The sequence below is a fragment of the Myiozetetes cayanensis genome, unplaced genomic scaffold (genome assembly GCF_022539395.1).
Source record: "Myiozetetes cayanensis isolate MyiCay16 unplaced genomic scaffold, myiCay2020 scf13, whole genome shotgun sequence".
Classification (NCBI taxonomy): Eukaryota; Metazoa; Chordata; class Aves; order Passeriformes; family Tyrannidae; genus Myiozetetes; species Myiozetetes cayanensis.
The window spans coordinates 22,846,288-22,865,803 of record NW_026086937.1 but is presented as its reverse complement, the minus strand read 5'-3'; positions in this window follow the sequence as shown (position 1 = coordinate 22,865,803).

The following is a 19,516-nucleotide window of genomic DNA, read 5'->3' as shown; positions in this document are numbered from 1 at the left end:
GGTGGATGTGAGCTCCACAGGCCACTCTGGATCCCAGCTGCCCTTGCTCTGCTTCTGCAGGAATGCAGGCACATATCCCAGGACAGTTTGCTGTCAGAACAAAGCTCCAGATGTCAGCCCTGCTCTTGGCTCTCTGCTGCACAGCCCTCACCACTCCAGCTCCCAGGGCCCCTTCACGAGGGATCCATCAGCTTCAGCAGCAGCAAAGTCTGGGCCACGTTTTGATATGACAAAACTCTTTGCTTCCCCCAGAAGGTTCATGCAATTCCTGACAGTCTTCAACTGCTGATGACAAAAATATGACAACAGTCTTTCCCATTCCTCTAGAGATGTAAGTGCTACCCTGTCCCTCCAAACAAGGGAGAAGGTGAAAACACAGTTGGCCCTGAACTTAAGAGTGGATCTGCACTTTCATTAACTGCCTGGACAGCAAATGAGCTTAAATATCCAGAACACTATTCATTTTTGTCCTCAAGCTCTGGAAATTTCATCTTGCTCTGTAATGATAGAGAGAAAACAATTAAAGCAAAATGATGCCCATTTAGAGAAAAATCAGAATAATCAAAAATCAGAACAATATATCCTGGGATCTGCTTAATCCCTGAGAATAAAGCATTCTTGATACATCAAAAGCAAAGCTGTTTCCAGTAGGTCCTGAGTTTCAGTCCATTTTGGGAACTGTTCAGCAGTGACAAGGGAAGGGCACGCACTGCTGGGGTGGATGGAAAGAAGGAGAGATGGTTCAGATTAACATTCTCCTGCAACCAGAGGGGCTCAGCACGTCCAAGTAATTGCCTGCAAATTGGCAGATGGCTGTGGTAAAAGGATTACCATGAATCAAGTTAGATGGCAAGTGTAACAAAGCAACAGCAAGCAAAAACAATATTGCTTTTCTCCTTCCAATTAAAAACTAAGTGAGCACAAATAGCTTTGAAGTGTAATGAATGACAGCAGCTTTTGATGCCAGCTCAGAGCTCCCCCAAAGCTCCTCTCCCCTTTCTCGTCGCCTGGCCTGACCTCCCCAGGGCTCAGTCCCTGCTGCCTCCACTTGTGTAGGTTGGAGCATGGTGCAGCACAGAGTCTGTTTGTCCAGTTTGTTACCTGCACAGTGCCACGTGCTGATTGTGTGTGAACCGTGTCTGTGTCACAGGTGGGTCTGACATAATGGAATAGTAAGGTGGAATAAGCACTGCTACTTTGCTCTTGCCTGAGAGACCTCAGAAATCACAACTGCTTCCCTCTCTTGCTTTCCTGGGAGTTTGGGCTTTTGGTTTCCATTTTTGGAATCTCATTCTTACCGAGATGGCTCCATTTGTGTTCTGATATTCCAGCTGCAGCACAGGAGGGTGAGCCCACACGAGGCACCTACTGTTTGGAACACTTTGGCCATTTCCATGTGTTGCAGCCCAGATGAATTCAAAGGTGAGCTCGTACTGTTCAGAGCAAGCTCACACGTTAGGAGGATGTGATGTGGCATGAGATGTATGGCATTTTGTTGATGAGCTCTGTTGGTCCCTTCATTCTCTCTGGCTCACAGTAATTTTAGAGCATTTTCAGTAATAAGAGTTTCCCAAGAGTGTCTGGCTTCTCCTTTCTGTCTCTTTACTCCATTCTCTTGTTAGTTCCTTTAGTTGTCACTCCACTGCTTTCCCCCCCAGCAGCTGGGGGCTGTTTTCTGGTGACTGCAGGGGGATTAGGTGTGGGAGCACAACTTGTGCCTGGCTGGGGTCCCCGAGCCCAGCCCTGCCAGCACCACACTGCAAGGGGAGCTGGTCCAGCTGCCAGACAGGACAGGCAGCTGCTGGGAGCAGCAGCACTTCAGTGGCAACAAATCATCCCAAAGCAGTTCTTGGACGAGAGGGAGGTGATAAATGCAGGCTGGTAGGGAGGAGGTTGGCCAGCTGGCTGGGGGCAGCAGCACTGCTGGAGCCAGCTCTGGCTCAGCTCTCGGGGTAAGGAAGGCACAGAGGAGTATGTGGGCCAAGCCAAAGAGATAATCCTGGCTGTGGCCATGGAACATGTCTGGATGCAGGTAGGGGGAGCTGGCCTGTGTGAAGATAGCTGGAAGAGGGTGAATTCCCAATGGATGTACCATTGGCTCAAAACTGCCAATAAATCTGGGACTGCTGGCCAGCTCTTCTCGGTAGGCGGCTCCTCAGAGCTTGAGACTGGAGATGAATAAGGACAAAGGTATCATGGGTTTGATTAGCTCAGAAATCCCTTTTTTCCCCCTCACTTTGGGGTGATTCCAGCTGACAGCCTTTGCCAGCTGAACACAGCCTTGGACAGCCCTCCCAGCACAGGGTTTGTTCTGGGAGAGAGAGTCTAACCCGCTCCCAGTGTTCCAGCCCCAGCCCGGTGCTCCTTGTGGTTTCTGTGGCAGGTCCTGCGCAGGGGCAGGAGGAAGGGCTTTAGACTGTCAGTGGACACAAAGCATGAGACTCCCACCCAAATGGCTCCTGCAAGTGCAAGGAAGGAAAGCCTGTGTAGGGGTGTTAGGTGGGAGCAGAGGGGAGTTGGTGATGACCAGACCTGGCTGTCACCAGCCCTTCACCCTCGGCCGGGACGGATGGCAATTGCTGCAGTGCCACTCTGTGGTGGGATGGAGAAGCAGATGCAGAGCTGCGGCTCTGAGCCGTGGTTTAACTCGGCCCAGCTCGGGTACCGGGTGCCCCCCGTCTCTGAGCCCAGAGCCCACCCGGAGTCGGCTCTGCAGGGAGAAGGGTCACGGGCTGACCTGGAGTGAGTGACCTGCAGCCCTCTGGCCAAAGCGAGGGGGTGTTCCCGAGGCACTGCTGAGCTCACCAGAGTGCCACCCTCCAGCATCTCGAGAACCAGGGCATGGCCAGCCCTGGGAGCTTGAGCACTTCATTGGCTTCACCCTAATCTACACTTGACTTTGCTCCAAAGGTCTTTTATTAGCTCAAGAATCCATGAATTTCTCTTTTTTAAAGTCAGAGGTGTCACTTTCCCAAAACAAAGCATATTCTTGAATCTGTTTCTCAGGCGTGAGCTTCTCATGTTCCCATACGGGGGACCATTATCATATTAACTATCATGACATCAAAATTAAATCAATTTACGTTCCATGCAAGCTGCATGCACACAGTGCTGTTCCAGCCCTGGCCAGCAGTACTGGTGTGATTCCCCTGGCTGCAGTGCAGTATTATTGCTGCAGTATGGCCCTTGCATAGGGACTGGGAAAGGAACAATATCCTGCTTTTATTAGCCCAGATACAGCAGACTTCTTCATGTGGCCAGTATCTGCACAGCTTTGCTGCTGTGACACTGTCAGCCAATATTTACATCATGTCTTGCCCAAGAAATGTTGTGTTTGATGAAAAAACACATTTGCATAGTAAAAAACAAAGGCTGGTTTTACAAGCACTCAGTTCATGGACTGCTAAATGTTTGCAACTTATCTGGTCTCAGTGACTCTAAGGTGGAGTCAGCAAGATGTCCTGGTTGATAGGAAGGGACAAGAATGGGGGGAGGAACTCAGGGGGCAAGAGCACCCACTGGGGGAAAGCAGGAGCCTGGCAGTGGGGTGTAGCTATAGTTGAATTTTGTATTGTCACAAATAAATGTTTTAAGAATTACCCAACAGTTCTACAGTATTGAAGTGACTGGCTGGGTGTTGGTCCCAAAATTTAGTGAGCAGAAGAGCACAGAATTTCAGGACAGCCCAAACACCCCATTCACAACTGTGCTCAATCCTTAACTCTGGAAAATGTGCTCAAACACAGAAGGGGCTGGAAAATTCTCAGTCTTCAGCTTTTTTCCTGTATCCTGTATCAAAAGAGTCATTTGTGCAATTAGCTGACAGGCTTTGAAGATTTACTTTTTGTGCTACATCATTCTCTCAGCAATCCCTGACCCACATGAAATGCAGAGCTACCTTGAAGGTGACAGTACAACAGATATTTATATTGCAGATGAAATTTTGTTGCTATGATTGAGGTTTCCTCAAATACACATATAACCTCTATGCAAAAAAAGCCATAACCCACTGGAATGTGAATGTGCAACTTTCTAAACCACTTGCAAGGGAGTTTTTTGCAGCTGGATTGTCACCATAATACTTAGAACTCAGAGTTAGGCATTCTTAATAATTTAATTTTGCTGCTCATTTAATTTCCTCTTGTTCTTTTCTAGTGTGTCCTTGTGACTGAAATCCAAGGATCAGGAGCCCGTGTCCTCACTGAAGCCCCACAGCAGAACTGCACTTGAGGAGAGCAAGTCCTGGGCATACCAGGTAATGTTAAATTCCTGACATTGTTCCACTGAGCTGTCCCAGAGGGAGAACGAGCTGGAATAAAGCAGAACATGGGGATCCAATGTCTGGGCTGTGTATCCAGGCCTGAATCTTTCTTGCAGTGTTTCCTGCAGGCCTGCTGATGTTTCTTTCTGTCTTACACGTCTTCAAACCCTGACTAACCCTTTGCCAACGTCCAGAGATCATCAGAGGACCTGACAAAGGGATCAGAGTTTCCTTTTTTAATCTCCATGTGGATATGACCAATCCCTTAGTTCTTTCAGCTAAAAGTTCTGCAAGAGGTGAGGAGGCAATAGGTGCAAGAAGTGCCACTGGGTTCAGAAGCTTACAGAAATAATTAGTGCTGGAAATTGCAGCTCCTAAATGACCCTGTTTTAACGTGCCACTGGCTGGGCTGTGGCCCCGCACTTTGCCCCGGGCAGGAGGTGGAGCAGAGAGCAGCAGCTGCCACCTGCTCCCGACCCACTCCTCCCTCCCCATCCCAGTCCCGCTGCCCATCCCTCCACCCGCGCAGCAGCAGCGGCAGGGGCTGGGCACTCCAATCACCAGGTGAAATCAGTGCTGCAGATACAGCTGCAGAAATTCCAGAAATTCCTGCTCCGGGTTGCTTGGGATGCAAATCAGGGTGTGAGCCTGGGAGAACCAGCACTGATGCTGATCTCTCTCTGCTTCCTCACACGAGGAAGGCTTGCTTGTCTTTAAAGAAAATGTGGTTTACGCTCAGTTTCTCAGAAAAGAGCAGATAATTGGATGGCACCAACTGGCACAACTCCATGGATGTCCCCAGATTTAATTTCCAGGGCGATTTCTGCATTACCTGTTGGGAGGGACTGGGCAGGAGGCCCCAGCAGTGCTGCAGCCAGCAGGGTCAGATAGAGCGTTACCTGGTGATGTATCTTATCAACCTGCACTGTCCTAATCACTGAGCCCAGGCCTCTGGCACTCCCTTACTGGCTGTCTGAAGGCATGTTCCCTGCCTGGAATGAAAACTCTGATTTCCAAAGGTACCCTTGTTTGCACCTTTCCCAAATTCTGGCATAATGTGTTTGACAGTAACTCCCCAGTCAGGGAGCTGCCACAGCACTTTTGCATCTCCAGATGTATTCCTTATTTTCAAGTCCAACACATACACTGCAGTTTAACTGAGGAAAAAAAAAATTCTCATCTGTCATCTCTTTATCACTCACTCTTGGTGAGGGACCAGGGAATTCATGGGAGGCAGATGCTGCCCTCAACTCCAGTGAGGAGATTATTTACAGTGTCCTGCCAGAGCTACACCCTGGCTGCTCATGCCACAGGCAGTTGTTACAGGCATGTGCCACTTTCCTGGAGGAGTCTGTAATACAAACTCGTCCTGGATTTCTAGCACATCACTGGGATTGTAAATACTGCTGAGGTTAGAAACCAGATGAACAGCTCTGTCTAGTGGCAATTGCAATAACTGCATCAGAATTCTAACAGAATTCAGCCCATATGTGTTGAGTAAAAGGAGTTTAAAAATAGCTGCTTGGCTTGCTTTTCCACATGGCAAATGCTCCAAGTACTTCTGGAGACATGGGATAAACATGTGAGGCCACACTCTGCCATGAGCTTTCTGTTCTTTTAAGAGCTTTGCTGCCTTTATTTAATTTTCACCAAAAGCAATAAAAATCCCTGAGGCTTTGCCATTCCCAAAGCTGTGGTTGGGATCTGTAGGGCCCTGTGCTTCCTCCTCCTGAGGTGTTTGGTGCTGGATGTCCCAAATCCATCCCAGCTCCCCAGCCCACGGGATGGCACAGGATGGCTGTGAAGGGAGAAGGTAGTGAAGCTGCTGGAATTATAACTGAGTGGTTTGTGTTGGACGTGTGTGTGCATCTGTGCCTGGATCTGAGACCACAGCTGCTGTGGAAATGTGCTAAATCACAATTAGTAAGCACAAATAATAAAGAGATTGCATCAATTATTTCGGGGTAAAGACTCAGCATGTATCCTTGTTTAGCGACTTCAGGTTACACATCAGAGTCTAAAAGAGGGAAGGAGAGCTCACCAGAAGCTGCTCAAGATTTCGGATGAGCTGACAGCAGAGAGCACTTGTGTGCTGCCTGGGTGCCCAGGTCAGAGCTAAAGAGCAAATGCTGCAGATTGCAAATCAAGTGGCACATCCTTTTATATTTAAATCTCTCTTGAAACAAGCGCTCTGCCCTTGCTCAGCAGGCAGGGCTTTATCCCTTCCCGTGGCAAGCAGGTCGAGGCAGAGATAAAGCCGTGACCGGCCGAGAGTCATGGGCAGCACAACTTTCATATGGAGCCTAAACTTGCAGGTTTGGGTGAAATCTCCAGGGAAGCCAAGGGAATTAGCCGAAGGAATGCGTTCCTGTTCCATCTGCTCCTCCCCGCAGCAGCATCGCTGCAGCCCCGGCTCGCTGTGCACAGCCAAGCCCGGAGATAAGGGAGAGGAGTTCTGCCGAAACCTGCAGCTCCCTGCCCGGGGGCGTTCCGGACTGACACTCCATCGCCTTTCTGCTCCATCCCCGCTCCCTGCAAGTGCCGTCTCTGTGCCCCATCACCTGCACTGTTGCCTCTCTCTGTCACACCCCAAACTGAATCTGGAGAATTGGGTTTTTCAGTTATTTCTGTCCAACGTTTTGAAGCTGCAGGTCCTGGATCGTGTCTCCTTTCTCTCCCTCTCCCTTGCACTGGGTTTTCTTTCTTAGATCTCCTTCTCTAAGTTGTGACTCATTTCACTCTTTGAGAGCTCTCATTTGGCATCTCCCAAGCTGTCTGCCTGCCAATTCCTTGCAATCCCCATGTCTCTCTGCACTGTGTTCCTTGGCCACTTGCCAATTCTCAGGCTTTAAACTTCAGTATTTCTAGGATCTGCTCTCCTGAGATTTTTTTCCTTTCTTATTTCCTCTCCCTTTTTAATATTTCCAACCATTTCTCCTTTGGCCCTGTGCTGAACTCTCTCTAGGCACAAGGAAAATAAGAAGGTTCTTTTGTGATGAAACAGATGGAATTCCGAAGGGTGGTGTAGAGATTTGTTTCAATATGCTCCTGGAGGCTTTGTCCAAAGTGCAAGGGGCTCTCAGCTGCCTCTTTAAAGAGCAAGGTCTGTAGATAAACTGAAATTCAGAGTTTTAAAATGCTCCAATGGTCTAGGTATGCTAAACAGTTCCATTTTTGACAGCCTTGGGAAAGGCAGTGTTATTCTTGCAGCTTTACTGCGTTCTTCCTACTTGCTATAAAGGGCACTTCCCACAAACAATTAAGTGCAACTGAATGAGGGGAGCTTGCTAATTTACAGGGGAGAAGAAATTCAGGGATGCTTTTCCATGTCAAGCCTTTGATCAGTACTGCAAATTTGGAGTGAGCTTGTCAGTTCAGATGCTCACATCTGTGCCTCTCTGCTGATGGTAGTTCCTCTGTTCTCCTTACAAACACATCTCCGAGCCTTTCCTCAAGCTCACTCCTGCTCTGGAATTTTGTTACTGCTCTTGTGGTTCCAGTTCCTATCAAAGGGCTGGTTTGCTGCTTTTTGATATAACAAAAACGTCTCTGTCGATAACATAGAACAGGCTTGCATATTTTAACATGAAATGGTCACAGTCATTCTCTCATGCTCTTATTTTCCCTTACAATCACTGACTGGGTTGGCTTGGAAGGGACCTCAAAGCTCAGCCTCGCCTGAGGATTTTTAGCAACTCCAAGCCCAGTGCTAAACTGTGCAGATTTCTTGTGACAGGCTCTTGAATACTCTCGTTATGATTTAGTGTTTTTATAAATAACTGCTCTCTATTGACTCTCCTGAGCTGCACTGACAGCAGTGGGACTCGTGTTACAGAGTGTTGTGTTTCTTATTAATTCCACATGTTCATCACAGCTGAAATACTGCAGCCAATACCAGAGGAATTGTGCCCAAAGCGGGGTCTGAAATGGAAATCCCAGGGTGCTGCATCCAGTGATTCATCCAAACTGCCTTTCACTGGTTTGCTCCTTCAATTCTTATATGAAAGGTGCCCCTGCAAGGAGAACTGTCACTAACAGTGACACTGAAAGCTCCCTGGGAAGGGTCACAGCTCGTGCAGCAGCCTCGGGGAAGGAGGGAGCAGGAAGGTCCAAGGAGCAAACACGGGTCCTGCTGGAGACAGGAATGTGGGACAGGCACTTTGTGTGAGGGGCTCCCGGGGTGGCTCTCCAGGAGATAACAGGGATGGGCATGGATGGATTGCTGGGCAGGCAAAGGGGACACCGGGAACACCCCATTCCTGTCTGTGCAGGGGAGGCATCGGCTCCAGGAATATGGAGCAGGAATGCAGGGTGGAGGGCTGGCACAGACAAGGACATGCACAAGGCACCTCAGGAGTCACAGGACATGTGAGAAAAACAGGGGCAGTCGATGTGTTTGCAAATCATACTTGTGTTGCCCCTGGGATCTGTTTAAACTACTTTATCTCTTACAAACTGTGTTTTTGCAAGGGATTTAATTGCTGGTTGGATGAATGCTTGCCACTGTATAACAATCACTCTTTAAAGTGTTTTTTACATTTTTCTGCCTCGGTCCCTAGCCTTAATTCTGAAGTAATACGATTGGCAAACTAACATGTGTATATTATTCTGATCTGGAAATGGAAATAGCTAATAATTAATGTCTAATAGCTATTATCACACTGGCTGTCTTTGCTACATCTCTGTTTTATGTGGGCAGATTGAAATGGGATCGGGTCAGTAGTAATTTCGCCTGATTGGGAAAGTGGTTTTTGGACTCTCTGATGGACTCTGTTTTATCATCTGTCTCCAGGTGAGATCAGTCTGTTGCAGAAAAATGTCTATGAATTCAGGTTGGGCAGTTTTTGTAAGAAGGTGAAAAATGCTGTTAGGAATGAGTTTTAAATTTCCAGGCAGGCTGTGGAGAAAGGCTCACTCATTATCAAATAGTTTGACCAGGGTCACTTTGGTTTTGCTGAATTTTATCTCCTCAAGGACAGGGAACTTTCTCTTCTTCATTTACTTTTCACATTTCTTCTGCTGCAAGGCTCTGTTTTTGGACTAAGATGCAGGAACAGCATCTCCTGTGGCCTGGGGACAGCACTCTGGACACTGGACACTCCAGGGGGGAGCCCTGTCCTGGGGAAGGGATGCACCATGGACTGTGCTGGTGCCCTGCAAGTGCTGCTGGAGCCCGTCCTGCTGCCCTGAGAGCCCTGACTGCAGCGCCCAGGGCAGGGGGCACGGCAAGGAGCCTGGCAGGGGCTTCTCTCCAACTGAGGACATGCAAACAGAACCCTTATTTGTTAAAGTGATTAAGTCATCTGTTCATTTTCACTGACTGGGGTTTGGCCTGTGAATACACAAGTTGGAACTGCCTGTTCTTCACTTGTTTTTCCATGTCTTGGACATTCTCACTCCAGTCATGTTTTGTTCCATCTCATCCATTTCCCTGTAAGACACAGTGTCTGCTAAGGCTTACTAAATAAATGAATCTCCAAGGCAGGACACTTGTGCTCTCTGTCTTATCCTTAATAGGTACTGAGATGTATGAAATAACGCCTGAGTTTTTTAAGAATCATAGCAACTATCTCTACTTTACACGTTATTATTTTTTTTAAAAGGACTCCTTTTCTAATTTTATTCTTTCTAAAGTAAACAGTCTTTAATAGTGTTTATCCCAAAGGCACATTTACATCTATTCTGTTCCATTCTGGTTTATCTGAACAAGCTTTTCACTTCTCCATAGAAAGCAGGAATGGACAAAATGTGAAGCATGTGTGAAATGGATCTTTTTAAAATAATATCTTGTAATCTTTCTCCTAATGGATTTGGAGGGTCCCTGCTTTGTGCTTGTTACTGTGGGGCTGGCACAGCTGCCAGCTCCGCTGCCTCTGTTTAGATTTGTGAAGAGCTTTTCCTACTGTATTTTTAAAATACAGAACTAAAACCATGCTGAGCTTTTCTTTAGCCCTGACAGAAGCTTTTATGTGTGAGCAGTGGCTGCCTCCCATTTGCTGTCCTGTGCTCGAGTCCTGGGCAAAGCTGGGGATGTTTTGGGAACAGCCAGCCTGGCATTCCCTGTGGTTACCAGGAGCTTCTGAAGGAACAACTCATTTTGGGATTCATTATTTGCCTGTCCTCCTCGTGCATAAACGAGGGAAATCTCTGTCCCCTTTGGGAGGCAGAGGGACAGTGGAGCCCAGTGGGGAAATCTCTGTCCCCTTTGGGAGGCAGAGGGACAGTGGAGCCAGTGGCTCAGCTATGGAGGTGCTGTTGCTCTGCTCACACCCTCAGCTCAGCTGCCCCTCCAGGCTGGGCTCAGTGCAGGGCTGAGAGAAGTAATCTGGCCTGGGTTACATCCCCATCCCACACATCCCTGTGCCCCCTGCTGTGCTGGATGCCAGGGGGTGAACTGTGCCCACACTTCCCTCACGTGCTGGCAGAGTAAGGACAGGGACTTCTCCCTGCCCTTGGCTCCCCCCAAAACACTCAGGATGGGCACACTGGCCTGTCCTTGGCTCCACTGGCCTGTCCCAGGCAGGGTGAGGGCTGCCAACAAGACATGTTATCCACATGAATGAGATTCCCATGGCAGGGATGGAGCCCAAGGCTCACCATTTAGAAATGTGATTTAATGCTTTTCATGGATTAAGGCCATACTCTTACTGAGCTTTCTGCCAAGGAAAAGAACCACGGTTGTGCTTTATGAAAACAAGGTGAATGACCAGATTTGGAGCAGTTCAGGCTTAAACAGGCACCACCTGTGTAAGAGCAGTGTGGCTGCAAACTGATGCTCTAATTTACTGAGGACTGTGGGATTAATTGAAATGTGGTGGGAAAGAATTATTTGTGTGGGGTTTATAAAAGCAAGGTCCTGCAGGACTGAGATGAGTGAGACTGGAAAGAAAGGTGTTCCCTATTGTTACCTTCTCCCTTTCCTGTGGGTATAGAACATCACGTAACAACTGCATAATGTAAACTGAAAATCTGATTTGTTTCTGTGTTCGACCTGGGTATGTGGTGACATAGAAGAGAGGAGAACTGAGACACACATTTTTTAATTAGGTTTTTTTCTACAGGCCTGTTTGGTTCAAAATGTCAAATATATTGGTACTTAAACTCCCTCCAGGTGTAATAATTCAAGGAGTTTATTAAACCAGGTGTGGACTGTTGTTAAAACTCACTGTTCTTTCTGAAATCATAACCATGTATCAAGTCAGTTGGGTAATTAAGAATCAGAATTTGACTGTGCAAAGGGCAAAGAAAAGTTTTTAATTACACCATGTGATATGATAGGATATTAATGTCACATATTCATTCAAAGTAGGACTCTGTGAGAAAGGCTATTTTTGGACTGAAATTTTTTTGCTGTAATACAATGTACCTGTAGTAAATCTCCTGTGTTTCAAAGATCAGCTTTCCAAATTTTGTGTCCCAAGAGTTTGCTCTTTGTGTGTTTCCCCTCTATTAGAAGCATCTCAGTCTTTGCAGCTCTAGTTTTGGATGGGCCAGTTACAGGAAAGGAGTTTATTCCAGGAATATCAGTGTGGTTTTTATCATTGTGATTGGGCTGCTCTGTTAATGGTTTACTTGGAACAAAGAGATCTTTGCTGTGGCATTTGCTGCCCAGTCATAACTATCTGGAGTATTTCAAGTATTCCTAGGTTTCACTCACAAGGATAAGATCATCTGCAGCTGGATGTTCTTTCCAATGCCTCTTGCTTCTGCCTTGAGTGTTCTCTGGGAATTCTCAGGAGCTCTGGGAATGGCTCTCTGAGCTGTCCCTCAGTGCCTGGCTGGAGCTGGACAGCCAGCAGGCTGCTGGGATGGATCTCGAGCTGCAGGCAGAGCCCCTCAAAGCAGCCAGGAGCTCCCGGGGCCGTGTTTGTGCTAAGCAAATGGTTTTGGTGCATTTCAGCAATGCTAAAAAAGGGCTATTCCAGGCTGAGTTTCCTCCCGCCCTGAGGTGCTGCAGGGAATGTTACCACAGGAAGGGATCACGCCCTGAGGTGCTGCAGGGAATGTTACCACAGGAAGGGATCACGTTAAACATCAACGGCAGAGTAAAGAGCTGCAGGGTACAAGTGGAAGGGCCGTACATGGCTCTGTGGTCTGCAAAAAATCCAATTAATTAGCGTTTTGTTCTTCAGATCCTTGAAGAAATTATTTCTTTTTTTCCCACTAAGAAAATGAAGCCATAAAATAAAGCTGTCCCACTGTTTATGGTGGCTGATAGCCTGAGGTCAGTGTGGAAGCTGCTGCAGGACTCCCCTCATATCCCAGCTGGACAAGGGGAATTACAATTTTTATTGTATTCCGATTTAAGCTTAAATTTATCTAAACCTGGCATGTATAAATTGAGCTGAAAAACTAATTCTAAATCAGCAAACTCATTTAGGAGCATTCACAGAGGAGCTGGGACAGACTCAACTGCAGGGATCATTAAGGATCATTCCTTGCACAGCCAGAGAGGTGTGGGTTGTGCCAGGCTGGACTGTGAGACCAAATTCCTTTCCCCTGAGCTTTGCTGTGGCTGTTGCCAAGTCCCAGGAGCCCGTAAGGCACCCACACTTCAGCACCCAGGGAAATCCATGGAGATATCTGGATGGAAAAACATCTGGTTTGGTAAAGTTAACATTCTCTCCCCTCAGCACACAAGAGTTCACCTCGTGGAAGCATTTCTATCTGGTCTTTAACATCTCTGAGCTTAAAATAGTAGCTTTTTACAAGGGATCCCCATAGTTCATTGTGAGGTGGCTAAATCATGTATTTTGGTTATTTTGCTACTTGAAGTGGTGATTAATTATGATACCGAGCAAGTAGATATTGAGCTGAGTAAACTGCTTGTAACACATATTCTTCTCTTCTGCCTTAGAGAGAAAAACATGTTCTCTATTTCCTTCTAGTGTCTGGCTTTTATCACTGAAAAACAGGGGATCATAAACTGCATCACAGCATTCCCAAGGAATGTTATCCATGGCTCCAGTGGCCGCTCCGGCACGGCATGGGGAGGTGCTGAAAGTGGGCCTGAGCAGTGCCAGCTGAATTCAGGACCCTGGGGCAGAGGATGCCAGCAACTGAGTGCCCCTTTTCTTCTTTGTCTAATTTCTTAAGAGGGAAAGAACATGCAGAAACAAGAACAGGAAGCACTGACAGTCTCACGGGCAAACTGCTGCTTGCAGTTCTCTTTTTGGGGTTTCCAAGCAATGAAACAAAAGGTTAATGCTTTTTCTCTTGCTTTCAGGCTGCATTTGAAAACATATTCAGCCTCTTTATTTGTCTTTCATCTCCTGAGAAACTGAGTAAAACTGTAGATGAAACAAAAGCACTTTGACACCAGGGATGGATCCAGGCTGTGTATTTAACAGCACAGAGCTCAAGAGGAAGAAGCCAGGCAACATTTTCTGAGAAAGAAACGTTCTTGCTGTATGCCTGGTACCTTAATCCACTCCTTCCTTCTTTCTTTATAGCCCAGAGGAGCATAATTCAACATTAAAAATCCCCCTCCATTCCAAATACCTAAAGCAGCCTGTAAAAATGAAATCCAGAGTGCAGCGAGACCCTGCACAAACACGAGCAGTGCTGGAAAAGGAGCCACAATCCACAGGCTCTTTCTCATCACTCAGAAGGCCACAGAGCACTGTCACCCGTGCTGTGGAACCACTGAGAGGGCTCAGTCCTTCCAGCTGACGTTCCGAGCCCCCTGGAGCTCTGACAGCCAGCACTGACAGCTCTGCTCAGGCTGATGGGTCCTGGAGACCCTGGTGGTGGTGTCCTGGCTCAGGGCAGCTCGTGGTTTTGTTCCCATGGCCATCACCCGGTGCTGTGTTCCAGCTCCAGGTACTTGTAAGGCCTTTGCAAAGCCCGTGGCACTGGGATGAGGCTGTCCCTGTCCTCCGAGAGGCTCTTCTGCTGTGCCTCTTCCCAAGTAGGTAAAGTATGTGGGCAGCCCCTGCTGCTGACCCGCTGCAAGGAATCCTGTCACGTGCTAAGCTTTGTCAGAGCAACTTGAAAAGCTTTTCAGCTCTTTATTAACGTTTATAAACTGGTTTATTCTCCACGGCAGCGTTGCTGGGCAAGGTTTCTGCTTATTTTGGGTCCAGCAATGCTTCTCTGGATGAAAGCCTTTTGCAAGGTCTTGATCACCTTCAGTTTGATTTAAGGGATGAAATCAGTCTGTGACTAATTTTGAAACCAACTTAGAAGCAATAAAAATGTTTTGTCTTTGGGGGCTTTTTTTGCAGATAAAAGGAATCCTCTCAGCCAGATTGGCTGCACAGGCAGAGTGCACTGGCCGTGCTCCTGCAGCAGAGTCCTTGGCAAAGCAGGACTTGCTCTATCCACTCCTTTCTCCCCCTTCCTTTTGGAACCAGAGTTCTTTTCTTTTGGGAATCTGTTCTTGGCTCAGTGAGTGTCTCTACCCCCCTCTTCTCTCTCTTTTCAGTCTTGTTAGGAGTGCTGTATGAATTCTCAGACTCTCACTGTGCTCCTGACCTGCTGCTGTTCCAGCTGAAGGGCTTTTCTCTGCTGCAGTATCCTGCTTTACACACCCCCTCTCCCTTTGTCTCCCTGATGGCTGCACCTATCAGGTCTAGAATTTTGACTCTGTTTTGTGTGGTAGGTCAGGAAATAAGTCACAGTAAGGTGAAGGATGAAAAAAGGACTTAGATGATATGATAGAAATTATTTCCAACTGAGAAGAACACTTAAGGGACTGCTAGAAAATAAAGAGTTCAACTGGAAAGGAGACAACTTGAGAAACAGAGCTCAGAGAAACCATAGAGATGAATTTTGGCACATCTAACAGCAGACTAAATTCCACTAATTAAAATGTATTTGAGCTAATTAGTAGGATCAGAGTTGAATTAAGAACACTTTTAATAGCTTGGAGAAGAAAGATAATAAGAGAAGTGCCAATTTTTCAGAATGTTTGGAAAAGAAACATCCTCACACACACAGGGGTGCTGAGGTGTCCTGTGGGCAGTGCCCTGGGCACAGCCCAGGGCCGGGCAGGGGGAGGGGAATGTGAGAATGGCCTCAGATCCGGGAATTCTGCCAAACTCCTGGCTATTTGGGGCCAGTGAGGCCAACCCAAGGGCTCGCTGGAGTGAGGAGTGAAGGTCCCCAGCCCCTGCAGCAGCAGGCTCTGCACTCACCCAGCCGTAGCTTGCACCGAGGGGCTGCAGCCAGGGAGGCGTGCAGGGAGTACAGCTGGGAGACTGCAATGGGAGGGGAAAGGCAACGCCAGAGCTCCAGCTCATCACAGAAAAACAGGCTCGAGCTTCCCTGCCCCGCACTCCAGACCTGCTCGCTGTCTGATTCTGTTGCTGTGGCGTTCATAAAATCCCAGCATTTCAACGCAGCAAAGGGGAAACCTGGGACAGAACTGTGGCTTAATCAGGTGTTTGAAACTAAACCAGGGTCAGCGTTTCTGAAATCAGCCCAGTTACAGAATCACACAATCAGGTAGGTTGGAAAAGACCTCTAAGATCATCGAGTCCAACCTTTGCCCCATCTCCACCTTGTCAAATAGAGCTGAGGTGAGCCAGCCAAGCCGTTCCCCAGGGCTCAGCTGTCTCACCTGGCAGACTCAGCTTTGAAAATCTCCACCTCTGTTTGCAACATCTGCCCCTGTGCAGAGCCAGAGAGAGACCTGTGGAGTGCCAGGTGTGTTCACACTCAGCACTGGGGACCTGGACGCTCCGGGAAGGGCATGGCAGGCCGGCAAAGTCCAGTGGCACTGCAAGGCTGGGGAGCCACAGCCTGCAGGGAGCTGAGAGCAGGTGACTCAGCTGCTCCCACTGCAGAGTGACAGTGGTGCATCACACACAGAAATCACCACCTGTCCTTCAGCAAACAAATAAAAAACAACGGAGTTCTCCATTTATATTTATATTTTTAATTCCTGTACGAGCAGAATGTCCATTCCTTAAAAATAAGAACCAGACCAAAAATCCCAGCAGAAGCCAAACTTAGGCAATAAGCAGCAGCTCTTTGGAGACCTACCCACAACAAGGACCCACTCTTCCCCCATCACTTGCTCAGACATTTCTGTGCACACACAGCCAAAGGGAGAACAAAGGGAGCAGACCCAGCAATCAGCATCCTTGAGCAGCACAGACTGTCCTTGAAGGCTCCCAGCCTTGCTTGAGTTTCTAATGGCAACCACCAAAACTCTTCAGCTATGGCAGGCAGTGCCTCAATCCTTTTGTTGGGAGATGTTTGAAATCCTGCAAACTCTTTAAATGGCAACATCTTAGAAGTCCAGTCATCAGATAAAAAAATTTATATCTACATTTTCAGGGACTTTCCATTAACCGTTATCCTATAGAAAAGATATTGAATCTTGAATTACTGAGAGGAAATTCACTGTTAGAATTCCAAACATGTAAATGGAATCATAAAACTGAAAAAACAAAGAATATCACTAAACTGGAGAGGAAGGGGCAGACTTCTTGGCTTACACATTCTTTCTTACTCTTTTTCTTTTCATCCCCGTTTTACAGTAAAACAGCATCTTGTTTCAAATTTGATGGTCCCTGGGTACTAATAGGTTCTTTATTCCTGCAGTGCAATGTGATGTGGTTTTCCCCTAAAAGCTTTTAGTTAATGCTGCAATACTTTGTACTATTGCTGATTATTTTAACAACAGCAGAAACAATTCAGAGGAAAATAGAAGTAATTACAGAACCTGTCTTCTGCCTTCTTGGATTGATTTACAGTTAAACTTTGTCTGGGCAGTGTTCAGAGTAAAACCTCTCACAGCCTACACACCATTGTACAGAGAGACAAGGGGCAGAAGGTCGGGAGGCTCGACCCTTCCTGCATCCCATGGCTGGAGTGCTCTGGGATTGCCTGTGTTGCTGGAGTAACCATGTCCTCCTTGGGAAAATCCTGCTGCTCACGCTGGTAAGAGGCTCCAGTGCCCTGTTCATGTCCCTGGACAGGCAGTGCCAGCAGTGCCAGGAGGAGTCCAGCAGAGCCCAGCTCTGTCACACTGACACTGTCACACCAACACTGTCACACTGACACTCGGTCACACTGACACTGTCACACTGACACTCTGTCACATTGACATCTCATCTTTTCTTCACCGGTGCTGACCCCATCCCTGCTGTGCTTTTGGAGGGCTTTTGTGGGACAGTGAGAGCCTTATTCCCCCTGCCTGCTAATTCTGCTCTGCTCTGAGCACGGCTGGCTGCTCTTCAGCTGCCCAGAGCCAGGGAAGGAGACGTGTTTCAAACGAGTGCTACTTGTATTATTACCTCCTAGCTGCCAGTTAACACAGATGGGACATGCAGTGATTCCTGGGGGATTAACCAGCAGCTGGGCAGTTCCCTTGGAGCCATGTCACCCTCTCTTGGAGGCAGAGAGGGGCAGATGTTGGTGGAAATGCCCCTGAGGAGGCTGGAGGCAGTGGGGGATCGTGGGCCCCAACCAGCAGCCAGGGTCAGCAGCACAGCTCTGAAGCTGTGGGGGTGTTCATGGTTCGTTCAGGGCCTGGCTTTGGGAAGGGTTCCAAAGGGATGCAGCACTGCATGGGAATTCCCTCTGCTGCAGTGCCCACTGTACGAGTTCTGCTCCACACTCCTTACACCCCAGAACTGGCTGAGGGACAGAGGGTTGGGAAGCACTGACACAGCAAACCAAGTCAGTTTATTCAGACACTGAATTACAGGTGTGTCCCAACAGCTCCAGGTGTTTGCAGCACTGAAGAGCTCCAGCCCAGCACATGCCAGAGACAGCCCAGAGCTGGAGGGGAGGTCTGAAATGTTCTGAAGCTGGATGTACAAAGTATCCATGGACTCTTCTTCCTCTTCTCCAGTTTGGCAGAAAGCACAGCCCCAGCTGCAAGCCTTTACACACCTCCTGTAAGTTCCTGCAAAACATTTACATTTTTACATTGAGATCTTACATAAAAGTATATATTGAACCCTGTAGCCCTTCCAAAGTGATTCCAAAGTGCTGTTTAATCTGACTGTCACTTGTGGGCTTGTTATCAGGTTTGGGCACTGCTACACAAGTGCCTCGGTGATTTCACACTGTGACCTGGCTTTGTAGGATGGGTTAATTACTATGTTTACATTTCTTTCTTCTCTTAAATTATAGAGTTGATTTTACTTTTCTTATGATGGCAATTTTATTGTAAGGTTTTATTTCTCTTTTACTGTATATGAAACGGAACACCGAGGTGCAACCAAATTACTCTTGTAATTGCAGCACAGTGAATAAGTATGTGCAAGAGAATAATCTTGTAAAAGCTGATTACCTTGGTTATTAATAATTAGGATTTATGAGTTAAGTAATATGGAGCGGCTATATCCAATTCCTTGGCAATTTCATGTAGACAACTGAGAGACAAGTTTAGAAATAATCCAGTGTGAAATCCCAATTGACAACTGAACCAGCATCTTAGGGTCTGCCTGTGGCTTCTCCCTCTGCTTTGGCTGTTTGAAGCTGCAGTGGCAATTTGCAATTTTCTCTCATCTGTGGGACATAAAAATTTGCCCCAGGAGTCTCCAGCCCTCCACGTGCCAGGCACTTACCATACAACATCACTGCTGAGTCCAGGCTCTAATCAAAGCTTTTGGGATTGCTCTCTGGGTCAAGTTTCGGCAGAAATCAAGTTTGCATCTCGCAGGTGATGAAAGCCAAGGGCCCTGTCAGCGGGGGTGAGGTAACTTGCTCAGCCTAACAAAGCCTTCCCTGCTCCCCCCTGCAGAGCGTTTCCTGAGGGCCACTCACAGGTAAATGGCCTGAATGGTTCCCCCCCAGCTGCAGTGGCAGAGCTCTGGTGGAGGCCAGGACTCACACCGCAGGGATGTGCTGTGTCCTTCCGTGCCTCCTGGCCCAGCTCCAGACCTCTGTACTGCAGTCCCAGGCTGTGGAGCCAGAGCCTGGGCTCCAGCATCTCCAAATATTCCCGGTTTACTGTTCTGCCAGGGCAGAGGGGGTGTGTTCATCACACGGGAACAGAATCACGCCTAGATTTTGTTCTTTCATGCACTTGAGGGAAGCCTGACAAACAATTTGGCTTTGCAATGTAATACTAGGGAAGTATTTTAAATTTTATTTTATGTTCATGTCCAATGTGACACTTAGTGGAGCTAAATAATTATTCATGCTAAATGCTCCACATGCTCTGACAACATGGTTTTTAAAACACGGGGATTTTTTTTTTTCCCAATAGAAGCAGAGCAGATTTTAACTGCAAAGGAGCAGGCAGTGAAGCAAGGGCATGTTGTAATTATTACTGAATGTAATAGAACAGAA